We start from the raw sequence: 9,902 nt of genomic DNA, 5'->3' as shown, positions 1-9,902 counted from the left end.
TGACTGATTTAAATTAGTTCGCCTTTCCTCGTTTTCTCTAAACCCCTGTTTCTACATTCTCTATAATTCTCTTATAGTTTGGCTCCAAGCAATGTCACGCATAAACCACGCCTCGGCCGTGTCTCCTCCCACAAACCTGCGTATGACTTGACTTGGTGTATATAGACTTAGCTTCCCACCACAGGCTCAAAGGAAGCGATGGAGTTGAGCACCGCAGCCACGCTCACCTATAGTGGATGCACCCAGCTTTAACTTCACCTTTATATTGCACTAATGTAAATATATTTTTTCTCTCTATAGGGGAGTGATGACAAAGGACACGATGGACCGGATGGCAAAGCAGAAATGAGAGATCTGGTGAGTCTGAATAAAATTACAATGAATACGTAAGTACTCCGCAATACATAGTTTCATCACTCTTGTCTTCCTGTCAGCTATTCCGAATATTCTTTTATTCTTTCCTCTGTTTTTTTCATTAAGACACGAGACTTCATGGAAACCAATCCTAGTGTTGTGAACGGCCACCAAGTCTTTGAAGGAGACATGGTCTTGACGGAGAGCCAGTGGCGAGCGGTCAGGGAGAGGAAGGCCCTTGCAGACCTCTCAGCGCGCTGGCCTGAACAGGGCGGCTTCCCCACCGTGCCCTACTACCTCGACACTACCGACTGTATGTAAAAATTATGTTTCCATTCACAAACAGACAAAGACGAGCGTACAGGTTAGGGTCGTATTACAAGACATTTCGCCTCCCAAAAACACATATTTGACAAGGCTTTCGTAAGAGTTGTGGGCATTTCCAGGAGTAGTTTTATGACCCTGGTGGTAGTTTGACCCTTCTTCTGTATCGTGATCCTCAAGAAACACTCATTAAAACCCGACTGACCCCCTCTTTGGCCTTTAGAAATAGATGATGTGAGAAGCGAAAGTGTCTTGTAATGCCGACCGAAGAGTATTTGGCCTACTATCGAGATGTGTTAACATACTCAAAAGAACCTGGAATATAAATCTCGATTGTATACGATAGTTCAGTAACACAGCCAGTCTCTTTCTTTATACCATAAAAAAAAAAAATTGTTTTCGGTTTTCACCTCGGACTCAGCCGTCACTGTGGCTGCCATAAATGCAGCGATTGCTCACTGGGAGCAAAACACTTGCATCAGATTCCAGCTCACGTCCAACCTCGCTCAACGGCACGTCAGGTTTTTTGAAGGGTCTGGATGCTGGTCGTATGTCGGCATGTTGGCCCAGAATGGACAAGACATTTCCATTGGAAGTGGCTGCAAAGAAGTAAGTACACTATGGTAATATTATGTCGTAACACAATAAATTATATAGTTACCATACTGCACTCCCCAATACCGCTCACTCTACACTGGTTCTGCTCCCATGACATACTCTGTTCCCTCAACATTTAAAACTTATGCCACTTGGTTTAACTGTCTTTCCATGCCTCTACTGATTCCTTGCATTAAACCTTCCCATGAAGTCTTCTCCTAAAACCTTCCTCTATTAAGAAACCATACGATAGTAAATTTAATTCAGGAGTCGCAGCTGTTTGAACAGAAGATGACATCACCAAAATAACATTACCATTGATAACTAAATAATAAATAGTAATAATAATAGATGAGATAATGATGAATAACAATAACAAAAATAATGGTAGCTATTATGTGTGTGTGTGTGTGTGTGTGTGTGTGTGTGTGTGTGTGTGTGTGTGTGTGTGTGTGTGTGTGTGTGTAGTAATTTAGTTGCCAGAGGCTTGACAAAGTCTTAATAACATCGTTCTCCTCGACGCGGGTCAGCTCGGCATTGTCGCCCATGAGATCGGCCACGCCATTGGGTTCGTGCACGAGCAGAGACCGTGACGACTATGTGGTCATCAATTATGGCAACATCCAAACTGGCAGGGAAAACAACTTCAATAAGTACAGCACGTCAGTGGTCAACACCTACGGCATACCATACGACTACTAATCCGACATGCACTACGGCTCTACGGTGAGGGACTTTGCATGAGTATGGTTTCCTTCTTACCATGATGACTATACGCTCCCCTATTGTAAAACGTCTCGTCGTCTTAGGGCCAGTTTTACAGTCCAATACAGCAAGTTTGCGAGCTCCCCTACCAAACGGGGGCTTCGTGGTGCAGTGGTTAGCACACTCGCCTCACAATCGAGAGAGCCCGGGTTCGATTCCCGGGCGGAGTGGAAAAATTTGGGCGGCTTTTCTGATACCCTACGCCCCTGTCCACCCAGCAGTGAATGGGTACCAGGTATTAATCGGAGGTTGTGTCCCGTCTCCTGGGGTCTGTTCCCTTCTATAATTCCTTCCCCCTCCTGTCTCTATCCGGCATATGACCATAGATGTTGCGCCGACTAAACCAAACTTTCCTTTTCCCCAACCAAACACAAAATACGACGAAAATTCCTTGTAGCTCTAGTTGATATAAAAAGGTGGAGGGAATTTTAGGAAACTACACAGGAAATCTCTTTATTAGTACATCATGTAATGAGTAGAAATAGCGGATCATTGTAGTGGATATGGTTTGGTTGGGGCGCTTACAATGACAGAGGGCCAGTTTCACAGTTCCCCATGATGGGTTCGTAAGCTCCCAAACCAATACCAGAGCCTTCGAAATTTCCTTGTATAGTGTCTGGTGTTTATATTTAAGTTCACAAATTTTATGAAACTATACAGGAGAAGTCTTGTGTATTTAGTGTGGCATCGAAGACCTCACCATTTTGGATTGTATGGGATTCTATAGTTTGGTTCGGGCTGTTACGAAGACACTGTGTTGGACTGTGAAATCGGCTCAGAGTGTTGGACTGTCGAACTGGCCCTTAACTCCCCGCAGCAGACTCTCCCCTTGACACATTTTTCAGGGCTTCACCAACAACGGCAAGACGACCATCGCCACCCTATATCCCTTGGCGCAGGAGCTCATCGGCCAGCGCACGGGACTCTCTCACAGGGACATACTATTGGCCAACACCATGTACGGCTGCATCAGTGAGTATGATATATGAGTAATTAAGGGGCTACTATTACACTGGGCAAATTTTCCGTCGATCTTCAGTCAAACCACGATTTCCGCTGGCGTGGTTCTCATTTGTTTCTTGTTATTGCTGATGATGATGATGATGGTGAGTAATACCGTCGTCCTTCGGTGAAATCTACCGTAGCTTTGGAAGATCGTGGACACGTCAGAAAACCATGGAAATATGAGAACCACGCCAGCGGAAATCGTGGTATGATCATGTTTCCTAAAGGCCCTTTCATCTAAGCGAGAAAAATGAGAAAAAATCAACACTCACGCAAACCATTTCATAATATATATCAACGCATTTGTTTATGCATCATCTATTTTTTGGGGTTTATATCATGGCAAAAATGTGGCCCGTCGCTGGTACACGGTAGAGCCACAAATTTGGCCTGTCGCTGCTACCGGGTTTAAAGAAAGGCGTGTCAGTGGAAGCGACAAACAATGAAACTCTAACGTAAGTAAGTTACGGCACATGTACATTATTTTTTTATCCAGTTTCCCTTATCCAGTTCTTCCCTTAAGTTGTGGCTGCCATTAATATTACTATAATTTACAAAATGAATTGCTTAATCTTCCTATTTATAAGTTATATTGAACGTGTTGGAGTTCTAATTTCCACTTACAATTTTTTTTTCCATGCAAAAAAACAAGAGAGTTAAGTGTAAGAGCGCTGAGTTGTAGTTTTCAATCTCCTTGGTAACAGAATAAATTTAATAAAATACTATATGAATTTGTGAAAAATGGTAGTTTCTGATTACTAAATACTTGATGCTCACTTAATGTTCGTTATTTTTCTATGGTATATTGTAAACACGGCCATTTGCTTTTCATCAGTTTTTAGTGCCCTGTTCTCTGCAGTAAACGTATCTGAAAGAATAAATTTTAATTTGAGGTTTATATGTATGATACATCAGTCTTAACCACTTAAATGTGGTTATGCTTTACCATAATTTGATCATTACCTTGAAAGTCTTGTTATGACACACTTGCCATATTTTCCGCGTTACTGCTAAATACAATAACACAAATTGTCCCTAATGTTTGTCAAAGAGGCCTCAGAATTACCCTAAAAACTCCGCGCTTCTCGCGCTCCAACCACCCAGCATTTTGAGCTGGGCTAAGACACCATCGCTTCTCACATCAACTATTTCTAAAGGTCAAAGAGGGGATCAATCTGGTTTTCATAAGTGTTTTTTAAGGTTCATAGCACAGAAGGGTCAAACTACCACCAGGGTCATAAAATTACCCCTGGAAAGGCCTACAGCTCCTACGAAAGCCATGTCAAATATGTGAGCTTGGGCGACGAAATGTTTTAAAATACGCCCAATAGCCCCAATGTTTCAAGGTCCTAAATACGCCCCTGGTCTCCAATCATTTACATTCCGCAGCAGTGTTGCCTCTCTGTTTCCTACCGATATTTTCATCCTGACTGCGAGGGGAGGAGGCATGCTATAAAAAAAAATGTCTGTTCAGAGCATGAAGTCGGTTCAAGGTGTGGCAGATTCCTGAATTCCCATGAGTGCGGCAATGCCAGTTCGACCGCCAATTATCCGATTAGCACCGTCTCCCTACTTACCCACCCACAACCCACCTGTTTATCTCTCTCTCTCCCTCTCGACCCGGGGGAGGGACCTAAGGGGACACGCCGACCACCACCACCACCACCACCACCACCAAAACGTGGCAATATGGGAAAAAATCGTTGCCACATGTCATAGAATTTATACAAATCGTTGTTATAATCCTAAACATCGACACTCATTGCACTATGTAGCTTCCTTTACTATATACAGAATATATAAAATATCACAAATAGCACAGGGATGGGAAATAAGAGAAAGACGCATGTACGAAGGTTGATTTGGCAGGATGGCTAGAGGTAAGCGACGATACCAGCTCCACCCTGAACCGCCTTCATGCTCTGAACAGACTATAACTGCATGCCTCCTCCCCTCCGCGGCCTCACACAACTTTGAACTCTTGCTCACCCCTATCCGAGCCAAATCCCTTATGCAAGTGTTAACCAGCATTTTCATTCCTTCGTCCCTCTCTTTGATAATGTCTGGAACAGCCTTCCTTGGTCTGTATTTCCTCCTGTCTGTGACTTGAACTCCTTCCTATACTGAAAAATGAGCACGTTTGCTTACTCGGACTTATTGTAGGAATTGATCTTTTTTACAAATAATGTTTATATCGCTCCTATTTTAACACTCGCCAGGCTTCAACCACCATTACTTTTTCGAACCGTTTCCATCGGCGAAGTATCCATGCACTTACCATGCACTTTGAATTGGATGATGAAAAAATCCCATCGCGATTGGAAACAAACATGTATGCATATGGTAAGGTACTAGTATTAAATAATTTGACCGTCGACACCAACTAAAATGATCAACAATTTTCATTTTTTATAGATAAGTGGCTTGCTGCTTGCGGAGTGAACGCCGACCCCTGCCAGAACGGCGGGTTTTATGGAAAAAGCTGCGCTTGTGTGTGTCCCTCGGGCACCTCAGGGGCCAACTGTCAGACAGTGACAGGAGACTACTACGGTGATTGGCCGCCGCTTTGCACACCATGTCTCTGGAGCTCTCAGAATACTTGTTCTCTTTGTTACTCTGTAGTGAGGAAGCACCTTACGATAGCTTGGCTCTTGGGATAAAAGAGGATAACAGTTCAACCTTCAATTACAGTGTAGTCCAAGAATTCCTCATTAAATCATATCTATTGCTCAGCGAACCATTTTGAAAAATTGGAATGATCCAGTGACTATATAATCGTTCTTTTTCTAGTGGTTTATGCAAAATCCGGCTGTTTTGGCATAACTGTTGACACCAAACCTCTTCTTCCACAGACGACTTGACGAATCCCTGCACTGAGAAAGTAACTCAGGAAGGCCTCCTCACCTCGCCGGGCTATCCAAGCAACTACCCAAATAGTGAGTGAAAGATTTACATAGATTTACATAGAAAATCAGACCACACAGACCCCATGGTCCAGACTAGGTGGCCTGTCCCTAGACCTAAGTGCTTTTACATTAGTCAGATGGCTCCTAAACGTTGCATTTCCTTTCTAGTTGATATTAAGTTGAAGGAAGTGACGGTCGAACTTGTTTTTTAAAGGAGTCAATCGTGTTACACTGAACCACTGAAGGTGGGAGCTTATTCCATTCTCGCACTACAACGTTGGTGAAGAAAAGAAGAGAAGAGAGAGAGAGAGAGAGAGAGAGAGAGAGAGAGAGAGAGAGAGAGAGAGAGAGAGAGAGAGAGAGAGAGAGAGAGAGAGAGAGATTTGTTTGTGTGTGTGTCTTGTACTGAAGCCAGACACAGTGTGGGTGGGCGGGCTCCCTTTGTGTGGTGTTGTCTGTTCACCCTCTGTTCCGTTCTCCCTGCCCCGGCAGTCCAGTGCGTCAAGTGGATTGTAGCTCCCGTGTGCCACGTGCCCCGAGTGACCTTCTCAGACTTTTACCTGTACGAAAAGAATCCCTACTGCGGCTCGACTACAGAGACGTGCTGCTACTTTGATGGTCTGGAGATCAGAACCGACAACTTGTACAACGGTGAAGTGTGAGTATACAAAGACCCTGCTCGCTCTGGCTTTTTTTTTTTTGTACGTGTACGCCTGTAGCGCCGGTAGGCTCTCTTGAGGGGCCTGGATGGAAGTCGGCCTCAGCTCGTCATGGCGCAGGGCAAGTTTTTACAGTGGCGCCATCTTCTCTTGGCTCATGCTACCCCCCGGAACTCGTTCTTGATTCACTTGGACGGTTTCCTCTAGAGTCCGGGTTGATGGGTGGTATTCAGGACAGCATGTGGGTAGTTTTAAGCCACTCGGCGGTGACTGAAAAATCCGAGGTGGTAGCGTGGGGATTCGAACCCGCGTCGTCCTCCACGCGGTGAATGTGGGCCCAGCACGCTACCACTTAGCTTTCGCCTACCTGCCCCGTGACGGCAAGCAAGGCTGCCACTGTTACTCTTACAAGGCGTATTCACTTCTAATTATTACGTAACAAGTTTAGTTTGTGATATTCCGTTGTGCCACTAAACTTGCACGATGGTGACCGTGACCACTCAAGTTCTTCCAATCCTCGGCAGGTATTGTGGCACGGACATCACTGCAGGCCAGACCTTCACCGGAACCGGTCAAGAGATGATTTTATACTTCAGGGCGATAAGTAATAATCTTCGCAGGGGATGGTCTGCCCAACTCACCTTTGTGCCGCAACCGGGATGCACGTAAGTGACAAAAAAGAGGGAGGGGAGAGTCTCAGGACCAGCGAAGAGTAGAATCACCCTTCTGCGTTGTACCTTCATCAGCCTGTGTTTACTCGTAGATCGCAAATATTTTACTTCCTAACGATTCCTTTATTTTTGTTTTTCTTCAGAATCACCACTGCAGAAACCCCCACCACCACCACCACAGCAACAACCACCACTACAGAACTCACCACCACAGCAACAACCACCACTACAGAACCTACCACCACCACCACCACAGCAACAACCACCACTACGGAACCCACCACCACCACTACAGAACCCACCACCACCATCACTACCACAGCAACAACCACCATTACGGAACCCACCACCACCACTACAGAACCCACCACCACCACTACAGAACCCACCACCACCACTACAGAACCCACCACCACCACTTCAGAATCCCCCACCACCACTACAGAACCCACCACCACCACCACCACTACAGAACCCACCACCACCACCACTACAGAACCCACCACCACCACTACAGATCCCACCACCACCACCACCACTACAGAACCCACCACCACCACCACCACTACAGAACCCACCACCACCACCACCACTACAGAATCCACCACCACCACTACAGATCCCACCACCACCACCACCACTACAGAACCCACCACCACCACTACAGAACCCACCACCACCACAGCAACAACCACCACTACAGAACCCACCACCACCACCACTACAGAACCCACCACCACCACCACCACTACAGAACCCACCACCACCACCACTACAGAACCCACCACCACCACTACAGAACCCATCACCACCACTACAGAACCCACCACCACAACCACCACAGCAACAACCACCACTACAGAACCCACCACCACCACCACCACAGCAACAACCACCACTACAGAACTCACCACCACAGCAACAACCACCACTACAGAACCCACCACCACCACCACAGAACCCACCACCACCACTACAGAATCCACCACCACCACTACAGAACCCACCACCACCACTACAGAACCCTCCACCACCACCCCCAGAGCAAAAGCCACCACTACTAAGCCGACCACCACCACCACCACCACCAGCCCTAAACCACCAAGATGTTTAATTCAGGCTTTCAACGGAGTGTTCTACTGGTCCTCCCCAGGCTTCGGGATCACCAAGTACCCGAATAACTTTAACTGCGCCGTGCGAGGAGTTTCGGTATGTGCCTTACTTTAATGGCCGTGGTGGGTGAGGTTAGTAATAGCTCATTCTAGCGTCAAAAAGCGTCCATGATATTACGAGACATGGTATTCTATACCAGAAGAGAAGAAAGCCGAGTTAGTGCACTGCCTAAGATCATTGTTCTGTCTGCCATTCCTATTCGCTTGCGTTTCCATGTTATTGTTCAAATCAAGAATTACTGTTATAAAACGCCTTGACGCTGAGTATATCTAAGTAGTCAGGGCATACAATATATATCTCTCGCATTTCCTGGAAGCTGAGAAGATGGCGCCACTATAAACACTTGCCTGCGCCATGACGGGCTGGGGTTGACTACAATCCAGGCCCCTCAAGAGAGCCTACCGGCGCTATAGGCGTACACGTAAAAATAAAAATAAAAGGCTTCCAAGTAAGAAAGTGCATTTTACACACACACACACACACACACACACACACACACACACACACACACACACACACACACACACACACACACACACACACACACAATCAAGAGGAAGGTATCAGGACACCTCTTACCTCTTCTCACGTAATTGACTGCTCTTTCGGCCACCTCCTCGGACTCTTTACTGGATCAGCGAGTAGTGGGCTACTTTTCTTTTTATTGTTTCCTTTTTTGTGTGCCCTTGTGCTGTCTCCTTTGCTGTAAACACACACACACACACACACACACACACACACACACACACAGAGCTATAGTTATATATCCTCGAAACACGCCACTAACAAGCTGACTCGGGCAGTATCACAGTGTCCACGATAATAATTCCACTCGACGTAGTAGTGGAGTGATAAAAGGTGCTCCCAAGAGTTCAGGGTTTATGAAATGTATAAACTGCTCCGTTATTTTTGTAGCAAACCCGCATACAGGCAAACAAGTCAGGGCTTATAGAAGTGTTCCTTTGCTTGTTCAGACGAGATCCATGTTGACGCTGAAACTGGAAACGTTCACGCTGCAGGGAGAGGTGAGAAGATGTGTGGATGGCGTCGAGTTAACATTCTTGTACAATCGAACGACAACGTGAGTAGCGCGTGAGGTTTGTTGCTTGAGTGACTAAAAGTGTCAGTGTGCATGCTTAAGACATAGACTCATAGAGTAACAGGTGATGCCTTATACAGCGGAAAAGTTGGAAAGTTTCGTTTAATCGGCGCAACATCTGTGGTCATATGCCGGAGAGAGACAGGAGGGGGAAGGATTATAGGAGAAGGGAACATCTGTGGTCATATGCCGGAGAGAGACAGGAGGGGGAAGGATTATAGGAGAAGGGAACAGACCCCAGGAGACGGGACACAACCCCCGATTAATACCTGGTATCCATTCACTGCTGGGTGGACAGGGGTGTAGGATATCGGAAAAACCGCCCCAATTTTTCCACTCCGCCCGGGAA

At 46.0% G+C, this 9,902-nt stretch overlaps 1 pseudogene; it reads left to right on the top strand.

The window, feature by feature from the left end:
• The first annotated feature begins 304 nt into the window (after nucleotides 1–304).
• Nucleotides 305–7,947, top strand: LOC126994354 (protein SpAN-like; annotated as a pseudogene).
• The last annotated feature ends 1,955 nt before the right edge of the window (nucleotides 7,948–9,902 follow it).

The sequence above is a fragment of the Eriocheir sinensis genome, unplaced genomic scaffold, assembly GCF_024679095.1.
Source record: "Eriocheir sinensis breed Jianghai 21 unplaced genomic scaffold, ASM2467909v1 Scaffold78, whole genome shotgun sequence".
Classification (NCBI taxonomy): domain Eukaryota; kingdom Metazoa; phylum Arthropoda; class Malacostraca; order Decapoda; family Varunidae; genus Eriocheir; species Eriocheir sinensis.
This window is presented reverse-complemented; position numbering and strand designations above follow the sequence as displayed.